A 21,552-nucleotide genomic window follows, 5' to 3' on the forward strand; every position below is an offset into this window, starting at 1 on the left:
AGAAACTCAAGTTTAAAACCACTGATCTGGGAATGATTTGTTATTTCATAGTAAATAACTGCAGAATGTGATAGGTGCACATGTGAGGGACTCCAAACAGACAGCTAGGAAAGGGTGCAGGGAAGGAAATCTTTGTAAGAGGAGACACCTAGAACACAGGTCTATAAATGAAAGTCAAAAACATTCCAGTCTGGACGATTGAAGTTTTTGGTGAGAAATGCAAAATTTAGTAAGGTAAAAAATAACCAAATGTAGGACATCTTTCTTTGAGAAATAGTGAAGATTATACCTTCCATTTTTTCAATGTTAAAGATGATCTTTGAGAAATAGTGAAGATTATACCTTCTGTTTTTTCAATGTTAAAGATGATCTTTGAGAGGACAATATGCCTTCATATTGGATTTCTTGTATAGCCCAAGGCTTCCTTGTATTTTGCTTGTTTAATTCTCTTTAAGTCTAGAACTGTATTTTGCTGAGATTTATTGGCTCTTGTTGGTTTAATTTAGCCATATTTATGACTTGCATTGTATTATGTATTCAGCATTAGACTTTCTTTATCAACATAAAGATTACTTTATTGCCTCAGCAGAGTTTATCAGATCATTGCTACCTTGATAATGAATTAATGTAGAGGCAGTGCTTTTCACTTTAGAGAGAATTTAGTGAATCTAAACTTTAAATCTTCGGGCTTTCATGTTTCTTTTACAGGGTATATGTGAATCTCCAGGTTTCTAAACTCATATATTTTCCCCTTCTGTGTTAAAACCCATTCCTTTTTGCTCAAATTAACTCATTATTGTTTTCAATAATTAATTCCTGCTTAAGAGTGATTGAAATCATATTTACGTCTTTTGAATGTCTGTACTAGAAAAAAACAATGAATACTATCACTCTATTATTTTCCTATCAATTCAAGAATTCAGTATTTTTTTCACATAAGATTTAATAGTTGATCAGAACCAAGATAGAGTTTAGGACAGCCCATATTCCTAAAAATCTATTTTCATGTTCTCTTGATATGATTCATCATCTTGAAGAAAGGTTATTTTCAACAAGGGTTGAAATGACCTACCATGCTTATTTCAGCAAGCTTTGAAAAGATTATTTGGGGTCCAAGATTCAGCAATAACTATAAAAGCATGTTACTATTTCTAGACAATAGACCAGAGTATAGTTAAGAAATGAAGATTGTGACCTTAAGGCCCACTGCTCTTTTTAAGTTTATATATTTATGCTTTTCTTCAACATTGCTTTACTTCTTTGACATCAATGAAATTCTGTTGATTAAATCTGTAAAAGCTTGTTTCACTTGCTTGTTCCTCAGTGTATAAATGAATGGGTTTAACATGGGGGCAACTGAAGTAGTAATCACTGACACACACTTATTAATTGTCACTTCATCCTTTGCTGAAGGTTTGACATAGATGAAAATACAACTGCCACAGGTGATATAAACCACAATCATGTGAGAAGAACGGGTAGAAAAGGCCTTCATCTTTTGCTGGGTAGAAGGGAGGTTTATGATGGTCCTGGTGATGTGCATATAAGATATAACTACACACAGAAATGTCAAGATGTCAGTCAACACAGCAAGGACAACAGCCTTCTGTTCTATGAACCATGTGTCTGAACAAGACATCTTTAGCACAGGAGAAGCATCACAGACAAAATGATCAATGACATGATAGTCACAGAATTCCAGATTTAAGCTCAGGCAAAGTGGTGGGAATATAACCAGACAACCTGCTATCCAACAGCAACAAACAAATCTTCCACAGACTCTGCTGCCCATGATGGCTGCATAATGTAAGGGTTTGCAGATGGCCACATAGCCATCATAGGATATGATTGCCAGGAGAAAAAATATTTTTGCTCCGAAAAGAATGACAAAAAGTAATTGAGCAGCACAAGCATTATAGGAAATAGTCTTGTCCCCAGTTGATAAGCTGTATAAGAATCTGGGAATGAGGCTGTAATTAATAAGATTTTGAAAAAGAATAAGCATTTAAGGAAAAACTACATGGCAGTTTTAAGGCGAGAATCTACTAAAGTGAGTATAAGGATGGTCAGGTTCCCAGTATACTCAATGTATAGGAAACAAACAGAAACATAAAAATCAGAACCTGCATTGGAGGATCATCTGTCAGTCCCAGGAGTATGAATGTAGATAATGTACAGTTTCTCACTGCTGACTTGTGCTTCTCCTCAAACTCCTCAGAAATTCAAGTGACATTGAACTGAGAAAACCTATATGAAATCATGAGGCCATGGCCACTGGTTAAAATAAAATCCAATCAAGTCAATGAATAGTCATTTTCCTCTTTGATGTGTCAGTGACCTGCCAAAACTTTGGAATTTTCAGGTTTTTTTGATGTGCATTACAGAAATCCTCCAGATCATGTTTTTCTGGAATAAGTTTGCACTAGAGTCCATATTTTCATACCCCCCCCATATGCTCTCTAATCTCTATTTTTCAATTAATCTAAACTCTGTGCTCTATTGTCTGAAATGTATTTAGCTATATAATTAGAAAGGATCATCCATATGATATGATTTTGTGGGTTTTCTAATGACCTTTTGCTCCAAATAATTCTTCACTACTCACAGGTTCAAGTGAGCTTGCAAGCTGCTTAAAGTGTGGGTCCCTGTTAAATGCAAATCAATGGCTGAGACTGATATTTTATACAGAGCCTGGAGGCCAAGTGTGCAGTATTTGAATGTTTGTTGTTAATCTAATGAAAAAAGAGTTATTTCATTTTATTTTTGATATCAGGATTATCATGCAAATAACCCACATTGCTTTCCAGTTTTGCTATTTATCTTGAAGCTTCTACATCAGTGTCTGACTTTCCCTGCATTTCACTGTAATAGAACACAATGTTTGATAAGTACTACATAAACAAATTACCTGCCTCAATATTGAGTAAATTAGTATCAGTGAAAAAACCCTGAAGAATTTAACCTCAATTGATTGTACTTCCAAAGTCATGAAAGACATGGGAGACAGGATGAAACACAGGTTGGAGGAGACCAAGGACACATGACAACTCTGTTTCAAGTAGTAACTTGAATCGTGCAACAGAAAATTGACATTAGTGGATAAAGTGGGAAAATCCAAATCAAATTTATATTTGATTTAATTATTTTAATATTATTATTTTATTTTTTCAATTAATCCTCCTCTCCACTCAGACCCTTCAAGCCAGAGCCACAAAGCTTCTCTTTCCAATGCCTCTAGGGACTCTCAGTGAGCAATGAGGTTGGCCAGCAGGTTGTACATGCTCAGTCCCCAGGCATCAGTTTCTCCGATAGGGATCTAGCATGTGGCTCCATTGCTACAGCCCTGGTCTGGGCACCTAGAGAGTGAGGGACTTGCTGTGGAGATGGTGGAATCTTTGCTGTCTGCCCACGACCTGGACCCATCCTTACATCTGTAAGTTATTAGTTATTAGTATTTGTATACAGTGTTAATTCCTCAGTATTAATAATTCCATTAAGATTATGCAAACTGCTACTATTAGGGAGAGATGGGTGAAGGATATCTGGGAACTGTCTGTGCTATATTTTCAGTTCTTCTGTAAGTAAAAAGTTATTTCATAATGAAAAACTGACAAAACAGGAATAAAAAAGAAAGAAAATGGGTAAAGCACCAGCAATCATTGAGCACTTTCCATATGCCAGGCAGTAGGCTGAGGCAAGTCTTTACATGGATTATTTGTCTGGAATAATACATCCTCTCTTCCAATCGTTTGTTCTTCTTTAGCTGTATTTTGGCTGATGTCCATTTTATTCTATCTATAAGTATATAGGATATCATTTGAAATGAATTTTGACAGTTAAAGCTGTGGATTAATATTAATCAGCAATATCTGAATTGCATGGATCCTGTCTATACCTAAAAGCCAAACTTATAATGTCAACTAATAAGACCCAACTAATAAGACTCCAAAATTGGAGATTTTGACCCCCTAATAGTACACTCTTGTGATGAGGAAGTCCTCCTTTAGAAAGAAATGTTACCTATGAAACAGATCTTCAAAGTGCTTTCACCACAGGGGAACATTCACTTTACACACCAAAAGAGCATCTACAAGTTTGAGTGGAGTCTGTTTCATGATATGACTCTGTTCATTACCAGCTTCCCACCCCTACTCTTTCCTTCACTAGACTGATATGGAACTTGTAGGTTTTTCAACTTTTGGCTTAGAATCACTTCCTGCAAAAAAAAAAATCTTGAAAATTCATTGTGTAAGTTATTTGACTCTCTTTTTTGCCCCTCTAGATCACTATGCTTAAGTCTTTGTTACCACTAAATATGTGACTGTAACTTTATTGATATTGGATTATGTCTTGTTCATTGAGAATCCACAGCAGCTAGCCCTATTTAGGAAAAGGCAATGGCACCCTACTCCAGTACTCTTGCCTGGAAAATCCCATGGACGGAGGAGCCTGGTGGGCTGCAGTCGTGTAGTCGCTGTGAGTTGGACACGACTGAGCGACTTCACTTTCACTTTTCAGTTTCACGCACTGGAGAAGGAAATGGCAATCCACTCCACTGTTATTGCCTGGAGAATCCCAGGGATGGCGGAGCCTGGTGGGCTGCTCTCTATGGGGTCACACAGAGTCGGACACAACTGAAGTGACTTAGCAGCAGCAGCAGCAGCAGCAGCAGCAATGGCACCCCACTCCAGTATTCTTGCCCGGAAAATCCCATGGATGGAGGAGCCTGGTAGGCTGCAGTCCATGGGGTCGCAAAGAGTCCGACACGACTGAGCAACTTCACTTTCACTTTTCAGTTTCATGCATTGAAGAAGAAAATGGCAACCCACTCTAGTGTTCTTGCCTGCAAAATCCCAGGGACGGAGGAACCTGGTGGGCTGCTGTCTGTGGGGTCTCACAGAGTCGGACACAAGCCCTATTTAAAGTTTGTCAAGAGCTCAATAAATATATTTGTTGTAAAATTAATAAATTTTATATGTACAGTTGTGACTCAGAATAAGCAGTTTATCAGTTAGTGAAATTTCCGTTCTCTTTTTGGTCCATTTTTTAACAGAAGTATGTAATCCCAAGATGGTTCCCCAATTTTTTCCTAAAAACAGTCAATTGAATTCTTCTGTGTTTTAGCTTCATTGAAGTATAAATGATATTAAAATGTACATTCATTATATATGCCATATATAATCTCTGTTGTCAATTCCACTTCATTTTAAAAATGAGATCTTTAAGATATTAAAATAATTATTAATAATTAATTAATAAACTTATTAAATTAAAAAAATAATAATAAAATAAATAAAATAATTATTTACTTTCTGGCAGTACACAAAATGCTACCTGATATACCTAGTCCTAGACCAAAAAAAGGTTATTTAAAATTTTTTTTGATCAAAAAATATTATATATGTTGCATTCTCTGATTACTCAGGGCTTCCCAGGTGGCTCATTGGTAAAGAATCTGCCTCCAATGAAAGAGACTCAAGAGAAGCAGGTGTGATCCCTGGGTCAGGAAGATTTCCTGGGGTAGGAAATGGCAACCACTCCAGTATTCTTGCCTGGAAAATTCCACTGATAGAAGAATCTGGCAGCTACATTCTATGGGGTAACAAAAAGTCCAACAAGACTGAGCACATAACACACGCACATGCACACACACACCCACAGACACACACACTCTGATTACTTCCATAACAGCTAAATGAAATGTTTTCTATCCTTCAGTTGTTATCTAGATACCTCATCACTTTCCTATGTTACTGAATCAAAAGGCATTTGACACAGAGGCTTCACTTAAATGGTTACCTGGAGTTTCACTTGGTTGCCTTACAGAATTCCCGTTCTTATCATTAATAAAGGTAAATTTAAGCTCTTGCTTGGTACCTACTCCCATTTAGCCTAAAGTGTTTATAGAAAAACAGAAAAAAAAAGAAAAAGTTTTGCCTAAAAGTTAGCCTCCCCACCTCAACAGGAGCTTAAAGGTCATACAGAAACAACACAGCATTTCCAGTGGTTGGAAAAGAATGAATTCTCTCTGCAGTCTAGATGCCTCCACTTAGTGCTATTACCCCAACTCCAGCTATCTGACTCTCTCAAGGAGCTAACCTGTGTGTCCTGAGGAAAGAGACTAATCTTTTATTCCAAATTTATCACTATTTTTTTCAGTCCTTGGTATTTCACCTTCTTAACACTTCAACGAAACTAATTGACACTTATACTGATATAGATGTTAAAATACTGAATTTTCATTACAATATGAAAGACTATTAGGGGATGGAGTCACTGACTTGTAAGCAAATAAGTCACTCAATTCACGTATATTACACACAGATTTTGTTTAAAATGAGGGAGAGCTTATGGCAGAGAACATGTAGGTGCATTTCTCTAAACTTCCTTTGTATTTAGATGAACTTCACCATATTGATACATAAAAATAGCTTATCAATGGTTGCCCTATATTTGCCAAACATATTAAGAGGCCGCACTTTATAAGTAGTTGTTGAAACCTTTCATAAAATATTAAAATGACAAATCATATGAGTTATTTCGGTAGAGATACTTACCTCAGAGGAAAGCATCATTCTAGAATTCAGAAAAGGGACAGGAAATGATTTTAAAATATTTCTTTGATAGTCATAACCTCTGATGTTCCCTGAACCCCAAAGTTGCAAAGGGTGAAAAAAGAAGTCACCCAGGAAGGTCTTATGGTGGACAGAGAGGAGGGTGGTCTCTGCCCATTCTTAGGAGCAGAGACTCCTACTCACAGAGGGCTCTGCTGCTGATGAGTTTTCAGTAAGTTGTCCTCCACCCACACAAGATGAAGATTTTTCTCAACAGAAGGCCTGCCTCCCACTGAATCCCTGAAGTCTTTACTCTGGAACTGCAGAGCTAACAGTAGTTTAAATGGCTAGGTAGGGATCTCTCTCTGTTCTTGGGAAAGTTGATATTCTGATATTTCTGGCAGAGGAACATATTTCTAAACTGACAGAATTACCCTTTAAAAAAATTGACCCAATTTTCAATTAAGTGAAACAAAGCAAACGTGTCTTAAATGTTACTAATGAGTCTCTTGTGTAATAGACTTCGGTGACAGATAAGAGAACACAGGCCTGGGGAAAATGTCCTCAGAGAGGTGCCTGTAAATAACATTAGCATCAGAGGAGGCCAGGTATGCAATAATTAGTATCAGATTATAAGACAAAAGGTAAACATCTGTTATTTTATTTTAAAATTTTGTGAAGCATCTTAAGATGATAATGACAATGTTTCCAGTTTATTAAACTTGTAATATTTGTAATTAATGGTTGAATGTGGGCTTCCCTTAAAGCTCATTTGGTAAAGAATCCGCCTACAATGCAGGAGACCCAGATTCGATTCCTGGGCTGGGTGAATCCCCTGGAGAAGGAAATGGCAACCCACACAAGTATTCTTGCCTACAGAATCCCAAGGACTATAGCCTGCCAGGCTCCTCTGTCCATAGTGTTGCAAGAGTCAGACACGACTTAGCAACTAAACTATCACCAATGGTTGAAAGTGAAAGTCAAAGTCACTCAGTTGTATCAGACTCTTTGCTCCCCATGGACTATACAGTCCAGAGAATTCTCCAGGCCAGAATGCTGGAGCGGGTAGCCTTTCCCTTCTCCAGGGTATCTTCCCAACCCAGGGATCAAGCCCAGGTCTCCTGCATTGCAGGCGGATTCTTTACCAGCTGAGATAACTGAGCCTCAGGGGAAGCCCAAGAATACTGGAGTGGGTAGCCTATCCCTTCTCCAGCGGATCTTCCCTACCCAGGAATCGAACTGGGGTCTCCTGAATTGCAGGCGAATTCTCTACCAACTGAACTATCAGGGAAGCACAATTAAATGTCAGTGTAAACAATTCACATAATAATAGAGAAAAAATATTTTATCCAAAGAAAAGGCAAAGTGAAAATGTACTGTTGATAGTTTTCAGATATACCTTCCAGATCTTTATGATTCTTCTGTTTATACATTTCATGGGCCTTTTTAAAAAACTGAAGTATAGGTGATTTACTGTTGTATTAATTTCTGCTGTAAAGTGGTTCAGTTATACACACATATGCAAACTTTTTCATATTTTTTTTCCATTATGGTTTATCATAGGATATAGTTCCCTGTGCTATAAATAGGACCTTGTTGTTTATCCATTCTATGTATATACTAGTTTGTGTCTGCTAATCCCAGACTCTTGTACTATCCTTCTCCCACTCTTCTCCCCACTTGAAAACCATGTCTGCTCTCTGTGTATGTCTGTTTTTATATGGGAGATAAGTTCATAGGTGTTATATTTTTAATTCCACATATAAGTGCTATCATATGGTATTTGTCTTTCTCTTTCTGACTTACTTCACTTAGTATGATAATCTCCATCTACATCCGTGTTGCTGCATATGGCATTATTTCATTTTTTATGACTAAAATCTAATTGGATATATATGCTACATCTTCTTTATCCATTCATCTGTTAGTGGACATTTAGGTTGTTTCTCGTGGGCCTTTTTAGTTCTATATTTATTTATGATCTTATTCTATTTCATTTACATTTTAATACACATTTTTATATTTATGTTTACATATATTTTATATTTATTCATGTTCATGTATTTTTATTTCAGTTTGTTTTATAGAAACATTTTTAAATGCTTTCTCTATGAAAAGTGAAAGTCACTCAGTTGTGTCCTACTCTTTGCAACCCCATGGACTGTAGCCTGCCAGGCTCCTCTGTCCATGAAATTCTCCAGGCAAGAATACCAGAGTGGGTAGCTGTTCCCTTCTCCAGGGGATCTTCCTAACCCAGGGATCGAACCCAGGTCTCCCACATTGTGGGCAGATTCTTTACCATCTGAGCCACCAGGGAAGCCCAATGTTCTAAATCTGGTTAATAGCCTCTGTATGTGCATGCTAAGTCGCTTCAGTTGTGTCCGACTCTTTTCAACTCTATTTAGACGGTAGCCCACCAGGCTCCACTGTCCATGGGGACTCTCCAGGCAAGAATATTGGAGTGGATTGCCATTTCCTTCTCCAGGGGATCTTCCTGACCCAGGGATAGAACCCACATCTCTTATGTCTCCTGCATAGGCAGGTGGGTTTTTTACCACTAGCGCCACCTGGGAAAAGCTAAATTTTAATCATTTGGTCACACTCCAGGGCATGTGAGATCTTAGTTCCCTGACCAGGGATCAAGCCCATGGCCCCTGCCCTGACAGCTCAGAGTCTTAACCATTGAACCACCAGGGAAGTCCCTAGTGCTTTGATTTTAATATGTCTGTGTGTAATTTTCTTTGAACATCACTTTTATGAGTTGATTAAACTTCTTAAATATATAAATTTACTTCTATCCTAACATTTTGGAAAATTTCCAGCCATAAATTATTCTTACCTTTTTTCTGTCCCATTCTCACCTTCTCTTCCTCTTGTATCCAAGTTACACATATGATAGACTTCAACACTGACCATTGGCCCCAGTATCTTTGTAAATTAAAAAGTTCACTTCGCCCTTTTATAAGGATTATACAGTTTCTATTGTTGTAATTTTCAATGTATCACCTTTTTCTTCTGAAATCTTTATCCAATAATTAAGCCCAAAGTGTGACTTTCTTCAGAAACATACAGCATTTTTTCATTTCTAACATTTTCCTTTTAATACTACATGTTTTCTCTTTCTATTCTGAGAAATCTTTGATTTTCCTGATCTTCCTTTATCTCATAGCACAGTTGTATAGATTGATTTAAAATCTCTGTGTAATTCTATCAATATCTGAGTCCTCAGGACTTGGCACCTGCAAGATGTCACTTCAGTAAATGATTTTTTTTTTTTGAATAGGTCACATTTTACCCATTCTTTATATAGTCTGTGGTTTTGGATTCTATCCTCATGTTTTGAATATTATACTACATAAACTCTGAATTCTATTTTATTCACCTGGAAAATGTGAATGATTTTTTTTAAGCTAGCAATAAATTATTTGAGACTCAAACTACAAGCTTAGTCTTGTCTTATGTTGTATGGCTGAACATTCAGTTTAGTAATTTAAACCTTTGCTAAAACGGTTTTTCTTTGTTGCTGTTGTTGTTTGAGCCATGGGTCTCTGGTTCAGGGTTCATCTTGAAATATGCATATGCTTATATATGTTATTAAGGTCTGCTCTTCTCTAACTCTCTCATGAATTCCTGCATTCATGTCAGACCTGCCCAGAGACCTTACCATGTATCCTGTTATTATATAGCACATTCTGCTAATGACATTTAGTTTCAGTTGGTTGATGGGTTATTGGGACATTTTATATCCTTATTGACTATCTGTCTAGTATTTCTATCTGCTACTGAGTGAGTAGTACTTAATTTTCCAACTGTAAATGTAGATTTTTTTTTAATTTTTCACTTATTATGTTATTTTTTTTTTGCTACATGTACTTTGAAGTTCTCTTTTTAGATGCTTTATTAGGTTGCTCCCTGGAGGAAGGCATGGCAACCCACTCCAGTATTCTTGCCTGGAGAATCCCATAGACAAAGAACCCTAGTGGGCTACAGTCGATGGGGTCACACAGAGTCAGATACGACTGGAGAGACTTGGCACCTTCACACTCATTAGTTTGCTTTCATAGCAATATAACACAATGGTAGAATAAGACAACAGAAATACATTGTCTAACAGTTCTGGATGCTAGAATTCACAAATCAAGATATCAGTTTCTACTGAAGAAGAGGAAGCTGAGGAAGTGGCTCTTCCGTGCCTCTCTCTGAGCTATTGGTGCAATCGGTGTCTTTCGTGTTCCCTCACCACATATCTCTAGTTTCTGCCTCCATTATCACCTGGCCATCTTCTTCCTTCATGTTTCTGTCTTTATATCATCTTCTCATTATGTGTGTCTGTCTTGCATCAAAATTTACCCTTTTAATAAGACCGCTTGTGATACTGGAACAGAGCCCAGCCTAACAACCTCATCTTAACTTGGTAGAAGGTAGAGCTGGAGAAGAGGAGCTAGGGCTGGAGCCAGGTATGAGATAGGGTTTCTCTTCTGCTCAGAGGCCATCATTGCCTATTGGGAGTTGGGTCAGGTCCCAAGTTCCTGACGCAAAAGGCCCAAGGGTTGGGTCTTAGCTGGCTCATTCCCTATAAGTTTGGTCTTGCTTCTTTTCCATTCCTACCCAGTTCTGCATGGATCTGTTTTGCAACCTTGGTTGTACATGACTCCTGCCTGTCTCCAGTTAACCTTCAGAATGAGAATCATTCTATATGTTGTGTTTTCAATGTGATCCTAGTTGAGGAGGTGAGTTCCATGTCCTCCAACTTTGCCATCTGGAAACACAAGTTTGAAACGTTTTTAAGTTTGTATTTCTATACATCCTTGCCAATATTCATCATTTTGGGACTTTTTTGAAGATTAGTCATCCTGAAACCTAGGAGGTGTTCCAGGTATTGCTATGGGTTCTTCTTATTTTAAATGTAAGCAATAATTTGAGAATGAAGAATAAGTTGTTCCTCATCAAATTATTTTTATATTGGTTTTCACCTATAGAGATTTTCTAATTCCATCATTACATCTATGTTTGTTGGTTCACATGTGACTATAAGAAAAGTTTTTGTAGTTTTTATATATTTATTCATTTCACATCATATTTTTATCTTATTCTATGAGTTATAAAGCATAGCTTTGTTTCTCATATGATTCTCATTTTGTTCTAGATGTGTTCAACAAGAAACCCTTTAAGCTTGTGCTCTGTCTTTTTGATAAGCTTCCATCATTTAAAAAATAATTTAATAAACTCAAGAAGTTTAAAACTGCATCCTGTGCTGAATTCTAGATTCTTTTCACATCCACTTCAATCCAATGTATTGATCCAGAGTTAAACTGAAAGAAGAAAAATAAATTTGGTGTGGGAGTAAATCAAACTGATGCTGTGAAAATATTTAAAGAATTTTTGAAAATATTTCAAAAATTTGTGAAAATATTTAAAGAATTCAAGTAAGAAATGTCACATTAGCCCATGTACATATTGATGTTAATCTAGGACAAAGGAGGCAAAATATACAACAGAGAAACAACTGCATGTAAAGAATGAAATTATAACATTCTCTAATACCACATGCTGGGGTCTAGCGCCAGCAGGATCCAGGGGTACCCTCAGGATGACGACCTAGGCGAAAGGATAGCAAAGCAGAGAGCAGGGCTTGATCTCCCTTGATAAGCACAGAAAGCCAATAAAGTATCTGGCACGGAACTTGTTCTGTTCATGGAGGCCACAGGCGCCCTCTCGGTGGGGTGAGGATGCAAGACGCCCCCTCCCTAGTGAAGATGCAGGGCACCTTCTCGATCGGGTCTTAGAAGCCCAGGCAAAAAAGTGAACTCAGAGAGCCCTTGTGCCCCAAGGAGTCATCCTGAAGGAAGAACAGAGAGAGAAAAGGAGGGAAAAGGAAAAAAAAGAACGACATGGGGAGACCAAGTTATGGGTGAGCAAGGCCCACAACTTTATTTTCAAAAGGAACTTTTATACCTTGACTTATACAAAGAGGGAAATGAAAGATGCAAAGTCATACAGAGTCAGCCCAAATATTAAATCTGTTTATCAAAACCAGGATTTTTTCTGCACACCTTTCCCATAAACAATGTTGTGTACAATATCTTCTGGCCTTGGGGGCCTGTGGACATTTTATGACCCTCTTTTGATAAAGGCTGCTCACCCATAAAACTTATTTTCCCTTGAAGTGCTTTTTATTTATATTTCTAATCTATGTCAGCCTCAGAAAATGCTAAACAGAGTTACATTCTAACAGAGCTAAGGTGCAGTAAGTTACAACAAAGAAAGAACCAATTAGCTCAAAGGTCTGATGTGGTTAATTCCAAGGCTGCTACTTGTTTTTCTTACATTCCAACTATGTTAACTAATGCACTGCCAGGTGCACAATGGATAAGGGATATGGGAACTTGGCAGCAAGCATTGGCTTAGCAATGAAATCCTACACAAGCACTACTCTATATTTCTTTGAAAGTCTCTATATTTCTAGAATGTTTTAGGCTTCCCGTGTCTCTCATGGTTGGGAGGCTGTGAACAGTCACATGCGTAGCTGCAAGAGTCTAGATAAGCCTGTCAGGCAAGCTAGAAAGCCATCAGAGGGGTGCCCAGGAGACTTATTAACTAAAGCCCTAAGTTGATTTTTTTCCAGAGAAAGGTGATTGGGATAGCCCCCTGTTAATGACAGAAGAGTTGGTGGAAGGCATAATATAATAAACAGTAGACAGATTTTGGTTTGGGGATAGATGCTCGACCAGATTCAGGAGGTCCCTCGAGGCCTGATCTGCCTTTGCCTGTCAGGTCTCTTCCGCATGACCTTTGTCATGGGTGGGATCTCCCGTGGTGGCTATTGGCAACCACACACAAAAGTAGTATTTAAATGCATTAAACACCTAAGGGTAAAACTGGATACTATAAAACTCCTAGAGGAAAATTTAGGCAGAATACTCTGACATAAATCACAACAAGATCTTTTAAACCTGTCTCCTAGAGTAATTAAAACAAAAACAAAAACAAACAAACGGGACCTAATTAAACTTAGAGTGTTTGCCCAGAAAAGAAAACCACAAGTAAGAAAAGACAACCCTCAGAATGGGAGAAAATATTTGCAAATGAACCATCACAAAGTACTGACCTCCAAAATACATAAGCAGTTTATGCAGTTCAATATCAAAACACAAACAACCCAACCAAAAAATGAGAGAAGACCTAGACAGACATTTCTTCAAAGACAACACACAGATGGCCAACAAATGCATGAAAAGATGCTTAACATCACTCATTATGAGAGAAATGCAAATCGAAACCACAGTGAGGTGTCACATCACACCAGTCAAATCGTCATCATCAAAAAAAGTCTACAAGCAATAAATGCTGGAGAGAATGTAGAGAAAAGGGAAAACTTTTGCTTTGTTCATGGGAATATAAGTTGATACAACCATTGTGGAGAATAGTGTGGATGCTTCTTAAGAAACTATGAACAAAACTACCATGTTACCAACAAATCCCATGACTAGGCTTATACCCTAAGAAAACCGTAATTCAAAAAGACACTCGTACACTGCTATTCATTGCCATACTATTCACAATAGCCAGGACATGATGGCAACCTATATGTCCATTAAAAGATGAATGAATAAAGAAGTTCAGATCAGACCAGCTCAGATCAGTCGCTCAGTCATGTCCGACTCCTTGCGACCCCATGAACCGCAGCATGCCAGGCCTCCCTGTCCATCACCAACTCCTGGAGTTCACTGAGACTCACGTCCATCGAGTAAGTGATGCCATCAAGCCATCTCATCCTCTGTCGTCCCCTTCTCCTCCTGCCCCCAATCCCTCCAAGCATCAGAATTTTTTCCAATGAGTCAACTCTTCGCATGAGGTGGCCAAAGTACTGGAGTTTCAGCTTTAGCATCATTCCTTCCAAAGAAATCCCAGGGCTGATCTCCTTCAGAATGCACTGGTTGGATCTCCTTGCAGTCCAAGGGACTCTCAAGAGTCTTCTCCAACACCACAGTTCAAAAGCATCAATTCTTCAGCCCTCAGCCTTCTTCACAGTCCAACTCTCACATCCATACATGACCACAGGAAAAACCATAGCCTTGACTAGACGAACCTTTGTTGGCAAAGTAATGTCTCTGCTTTTGAATATGCTATCCAGGTTGGTCATAACTTTCCTTCCAAGGAGTAAGCATCTTTTAATTTCATGGCTGCAGTCACCATCTGTAGTGATTTTGGAGCCCAGAAAAATAAAGTCTGACAGTGTTTCCACTGTTTCCCCATCTATTTCCCATGAAGTGGTGGGACCGGATGCCATGATCTTCGTTTTTTGAATGTTGAGCTTTAAGCCAACCTTTTCACTCTCCACTTTCACTTTCATCAAGAGGCTTTTGAGTTCCTCTTCACTTTCTGCCATAAGGGTGGTGTCATTTGCATATCTGAGGTTATTGATATTTCTCCCGGCAATCTTGATTCCAGTTTGTGTTTCTTCCAGTCCAGCATTTCTCATGATTTACTCTGCATATAAGTTAAATAAACAGGGTGACAGTATACAGCGTTGACGAACTCCTTTTCCTATTTGGAACCAGTCTGTTGTTCCATGTCCGGTTCTAACTGTTGCTTCCTGGCCTGCATACAAATTTCTCAAGAGGCAGATCAGGTGGTCTGGTATTCCCATCTCTTGAAGAATTTTCTACAGTTTATTGTGATCCACACAGTCAGAGGCTTTAGCATAGTCAATAAAGCAGAAATAGATGTTTTTCTGGAATTCTCTTGCTTTTTCTATGATCCAGTGGATGTTGGCAATTTGATCTCTGGTTCCTCTGCCTTTTCTAAAACCAGCTTGAACATCAGGAAGTTCACGGTTCATATATTGCTGAAGCCTGGCTTGGAGAATTTTGAGCATTACTTTACTAGCGTGTGAGATGAGTGCAATTGTGCGGTAGTTTGAGCATTCTTTGGCATTGGCTTTATTTAGGATTGGAATGAAAACTGACTTTTTCCAGTCCTGTGGCCACTGTTGAGTTTTCCAAATGTGCTGGCATATTGAGTGCAGCACTTTCACAGCATCATCTTTCAGGATTTGGAATAGCTCAACTGGAATTCCATCACCTCCACTAGCTTTATTCATAGTGATGCTTTCTAAGGCCTACTTGACTTTACGTTCCAGGATGTCTGGCTCTAGGTCAGTGATTACACCATCGTGTGTACATATATACAATGAAATATTACTCAACCATGGAAAAGAATGAAATTGGGTCATTTAGTGGTGTGGAAGAACCTAGACTCTGTCACTGAGTGAAACAAGTCAGGAGGAGAAAAACAAATATCACACATTAATACATATGTGGAATCTAGAAAAATGGTACTGATGAATCTATTTGCAGGACAGAACTAGAGACACAGATGTGACGAATGAACATGTGGACACAATGAAGGAAAGAGGTGGTGGAACAAATTGAGACAGTAGCATTAACATGTATCCCCTACTATGTGTAAAATAGGTAGCTCGTGGGAAGCTGCTATACAGCACAGGGAGCTCAACTCAGTACTCTGTTGAACAGTAGGCTAGGAAAGGGGTTTTGGAAAGAGGCTTAAGAGGAAGGGGATAGCTGATGCAAACTGTTGTACAGTAGAAACTAACACAACATTTTAAAGCAATTATACTTGATATTAAAAAAACATTAAAAAAAAAAAAAAAGGATCCAGCTGAAGTGGTTAGTATCCTCCAGTTAGAGCTGCTAGAATCTAAATAAGGACAGCTGGAATCTGAACAGAAGTTCCCCCGGTATCTTTGGCTAACTGAACACATGCAGAGCAAGTGTAGTCCGTGTTCACCAGTGATAAGGCTGAAAGTTTGACAGAGATAGTAGGGGCCAAACAGTCAGTGGGCTTGGAGTTTTGGCCCAGCCAAAGTAAAGACAACTTATGAATGAATATCTTCTCAACCACAGGCTTCCAGTTGAACACTGGGAGAGCCACTTAAGAGTCAGGACTACATTCTGGGCAAGTGTCAAAAATATTAAAGCCTGAGGGTAAAATCAATCCACAGTTCTTCTCATAAACAAAGTTTTATTGGATCATGTTCACTCCAACTCATTTGCTTAATATCTAAGACTGCTTTTAACAATAAAGTTGAGAAATTTTAACAGAGACCTCATGGTCCCAAAGGCCAAAACTGTTTACTTTCTGGCTTTTTACAGAAAATGTTTGCCCACCTCTGGTGTGGAAATAGGGACTTCCCTAGTGGCTCATCAGTTAAGATTCCACCTGCAATGCAGGAGATTAGTTTGATCCCTGGGTTGGGAAGATCTCCTGGAGGAGGTCATGGCAGCCTACTCAAGTATTCTTGCCTGGAGAATCCCATGGAATGAAGAGTCTGGCAGGCTACAGTCCATAGGGCCGCACAAAGTCAGACATGACTGAAGTGACTTCTCATGCAAACAGTATAGAATTTACTTTTGTATTTTGTATTATTTGGGAAGAAATAATGAGAGATAGTTTTCTAAGCAGCTCATGTTCTCTTCATCTCCCCAGATTTTTCCTGGGAGTTAGCTCTTACACTTTTTTTTCATTGCTTTGCTCAGTTGTTGCCATACCCTCCTTTAGGGGATCTTCCTGACCCAGGAATCAAACTCCTGGTGTCTCCTGTATCTCCTGAATTGCAGGTGGATTCTTTACCAACTAAACTTATGGACCACCTAAAAGAATCCAATTAGCTCATCCCTCTATAATCTTCCCCTTTGCTCCTGAACACTTTGAAGGGTGAGAATTTGGGAAAGACTATATATTCTGTCCACCTAGAGCTCACACTAACAACTATGTTGCTGCTGCTGCTGCTAAGTCACTTCAGTCGTGTCCAGCTCTGTGCGACCTCACAGATGGCAACCCACCAGGCTCCCCCATCCCTGGGATTCTCCAGGCAAGAACACTGGAGTGGATTGCCATTTCCTTCTCCAGTGAATGAAAGTGAAAAGTGAAAGTGAAGTCGATCAGTCGTGTCCAACTCCTAGCGACCCGTGGACTGCAGCCCACCAGGCTCTTCCACCCATGTGATTTTCCAGACAAGAGTACTGGAGTTGGGTGCCATTGCCTTCTCAGAATAACTGTGTTAGATAGTTAGAATAGGAAAAAGGATTCTAGAATGGCGGTGGCTAAAAGACAAGGAAGGGAAAAGCCTACAAAAATAGAAAAAAAGGAAGATCCGAGGACTGGAGTGAGGACCTCAGGTAGAACAAAAAGCACTCCTTGCTAGCCCAATTTACATAGGGCAGGCCCAGGGGGAGGAGGAAAAAACATATAAAAAGGGAGCCAAAGTGACGGGGGTCTCTCTCCTGTTGTCTCCCGCTCTCTCCCACTCTTTCTGCTCGCTCTCTCTCTCTCTCTCTCTCTCTCTCTCTCTCTTCTGTTCACGTCTTTTGGGTCGGCATGCTCTCACACCTTGAGGATGTATTTTCCTTTATTTTCTGAATTAAACGGAGCTGTAACACTGATTTGTCTGAGAGCTGTGACACGATCTGTCTGGGGGCTGTAATCCTGGTCCGTCACTTCAAATTTTTGCTGTGATGAGACAGAACCGAGGAAATTATATGTTCCTCTGACATCTATGGTGCCCTGACTCCGATGTAACCTGGCTGAAACAACCTTGGCATGCCCCTGCAAGGAGGAGGCCAAGCACAGCAGGAGACCAACTCCACAAAAGCTCCCACATTGGAAGCTGAATGCAAAGAAAACCCAGTGCAGGGGAAGTGACAAGAAGCCCAGCATGCTGAAAACCAGGACAGGGAAAAGCGAACTCAGCAGAAAGCTCACACAGCTGTCTCACATTCCAGAAGACCTCCGGTTAAGGTAGGCAGTCCTTGCTCCTGTGGCTGGAAGGACATATATCTAGCAAAATCTTAATTCCTTTACAACCTCTTGTTTCTTCTTTCCTTGAACTACCCTGTGAACAGGCAAGTGTAAGTGGATACAATTGAGGGACGCTGGAGAGGCTACTTCTCAGTATGTCCCAAAGGCTCCATTATCTGCTGAGCCCCGATAGCTGTTACCCAAGCCAGTGGGGGTTCTCCTATCCTTAATCTTCTTTGTGCCAAGGATCAGGCCAATGAAAACTGTGAGCACAGGTCAGGGATTTAGCAGATTTTTTGGCAGGTTATGAAGGGGATTCCTTGGCAAGTTTTTCCCACTAATTTTTCCTCCCATCCTCCAGCTCCTCTCTCCCGGGACTTGAGCCCTGCCAAAACCCATGATGCCTAGCTTCAGGACCTAATGAATCTCAGGCTCTGATGTCTCATTGCAAAAATTCATGCCCTTGTGCTATGTCATTCTTTCAAAAGTTGTGCCCTGCCTCCTTCCCTCCTGTTTCATGCTCTTTTCCTGAGCCCATCCAGGCTCACAATGTTGCCTCTACAATCTTCTGGAGGGACAACCAGAAAATAGCTGGCCCTTGGGAGGGAAATACTGTATAATATCCAATCCCTCTAGATAATCAGGCCTTCATCTTCCATGTTTCCTACAACATGTGCAACATCAGCATCTCTCAGTGAACCTGCTAGGGTGGGAGACAGGCACACAATGCTTGCTAGAAGTCTGTCTGTTGGCATCCCTTCAAAGGCAATTGGGCTTCCAGGGATAATGTTTGCCACTTTGGGGGTTAGCCCTGCAGGCTGTTCAGGCCCAAAACCTTACCATCCTTCTCCTAATGTTACAAGCGTCAGATCAGATCAGATCAGTCGCTCAGTCGTGTCCGACTCTTTGCGACTCCATGAATTGCAGCACGCCAGGCCTCCCTGTCCATCACCAACTCCCGGAGTTCACTCAGACTCACGTCCATCGAGTCAGTGATGCCATCAAGCCATCTCATCCTCTGTCGTCCCCTTCTTCTCTTGCCCCCAATCCCTCCCAGCATCTCCACTCCACTTTTATGGAACATCTGGTTTATTGCCTCTTATCAATTTGTTCTTAAGCCAATTACTAACTCCTACAACCAGGACCCTGCCCCCTTGTGGGCAACATTGCTTCACCCTGCTTATTATTAAAACACATTAATCCCCCTAACAGGGCCAGATAACCCACTCCTTTGTTTTTACTTCTGTTATTACCTAAAGTGGGTCTATGACAATGGAATGTTTACCATTGGAGACACCCTAAACTGCTCTTATAGAGGACTATGGGAGGAAATCAGAAACTTACAATCCTTTATAGTAGTAAGAGGATAAGGCTTATGACTGTTTCACCAGGTTCCCAGTCCCTGGGCACAGGCTTGGATTGCTTTCATCATGATATCTATTCGCATCTGTGGTGAACAAACTGGCAATAAGTTAAAATTGCAACCCCTTAATCCTACCCAGCACTGGTCATGCTGGAGACCTTGGGGATGCCCAACTCCAGCCCAGGGGTTCCAGGAGGTCGATCTGCCTAGGGATTCAGTCCCCAGGAGGTTGTCACACCTCAGCCTACTTGGAGGTCCATCAGCCCAGGATCCCAGGAAGTTGACCTGCCTCAAACTTCCTAGGGATCTTGTCTATGAGAGGTTGTCATGCCTCAACGTGCTCAGGGATCCACCAGTCCGGGGGAGGGAGGGGGTGGGCAGGAGCTGGGTCCCAGAAGGTCAAAATGCTTTGATCTGCCTAGGTATCTGGTCCTCGAAAGGTTGTCACGCCTCAACCTGCTTAGAGGTCTGCCAGTCCAGGAGTCCCAGGAAGTCAATATGCCTCGACCTGCCCAAGGATTTAGTCTCCAGGAGGCTGCCATGCCTCAGCTTGCCTGAGGATCTGCACCCTGACCCAGGGATGCCCTGCTCTCAGGTTGCAACAGTACTGGGTAGGATAAGCTTCAGAAAGACTCACCCCTAAAGAAGTCCACCCATGGAAATAGAAGGAAGCCTGTTACTTGTGGGACTGTGCCCAATCTCAGCAATAACTCAGGAGCCCAATGAGAAACCCATGGCCTTTCTAGAAAGGCTAAAAGAGGCCTTCCAAAACTTTACTAATCTGGACTTAGACTCCTACAAGGGACAGGTGACTTTAAAGGACAAATTCCTGTCCCAATGTGCATCAGACATCAAGATAAAATTATAACAGCTACAGCAGCAGGACCCTGCTGCCTCTTTAGATGAGATGGTCCAGCCAGCCACCAATAACTTTTGTAACAGAGAACAGGAGAGGGAGGCCCAGGAGAGGGAGAAAAAGAAAGAGACAAGGCATGGCCAGATACTGGCAGCCCTCCAGGGAAGTGCTATGGCAAACCCCAAGTCCTTGAAGGACAAAGCACGAAGCAAATGCCTAATCTGTAGACATGCGGGGCATTGAGTCAAAGAGTTTCCACACCTGTGACAAGTCTCCTAAAATGGCTTGTTACAAATACCACAACTGGGACACTGGGTGGCACTCTGCCCTTGGGACCCAAGAGCCTCAAGGTCAAGTGCCAAGCTTTCCCTCACGATGGTTCAACAGGACTGAAGCGGCCTGCTCCAGCCAACCCGCCTGTCACAGATAACCATCATGGGACTGGAGTGAAGGGTGCAACTGGATGTGGCAGGTAGGTCCAAGAATTTCTTGGTAGACACACAGGCTACCTACTCTGTCCTGACCTCCTACTCCAGAGCCTTCTCCTCCCAAACCTATACAATTTGGGGTGCTACAGGAAAAAAACATTTACAAAAAGATTCACCTGAACACTTGTTGCTGGGATGGACAAATATTTTCCCACCAGTTTCTAGCGGTCCCTGACTGTCCTCCCTTATTGGGAAGAAATCACTCCCTGCCTTCGAAATCTTGCAGCTATTGCAGTCCTGATGGAAGATCTTTTAAAACTCTCTTTTAAAGGCAAACTGACTATTTTTACTAGTCACCAAGTGAAACAACTCCTAAACTGGAGAGGCCATTTATGGATGTCTGATCAAAAAATCCTCAGATATCTAGTGCTGATGGAAAATCCAGGCCTCACTATATACCCTTTTGAGATTCTTAACCCAGCCACCCTCCTGCCTACCCCCAAGGGCTCTCTCCCCTTTCACTCTTGCCTA

At 40.5% G+C, this 21,552-nt stretch overlaps 1 pseudogene; it reads right to left on the minus strand.

Annotated features, from left to right (window-relative positions):
- Window positions 1-1,252: 1,252 nt before the first annotated feature.
- Window positions 1,253-19,129, minus strand: LOC102273724 (olfactory receptor 6C2-like; annotated as a pseudogene).
- Window positions 19,130-21,552: the final 2,423 nt, after the last annotated feature.

The sequence above is a fragment of the Bos mutus genome, chromosome 5 (genome assembly GCF_027580195.1).
Source record: "Bos mutus isolate GX-2022 chromosome 5, NWIPB_WYAK_1.1, whole genome shotgun sequence".
In the NCBI taxonomy this organism is placed as follows: domain Eukaryota; kingdom Metazoa; phylum Chordata; class Mammalia; order Artiodactyla; family Bovidae; genus Bos; species Bos mutus.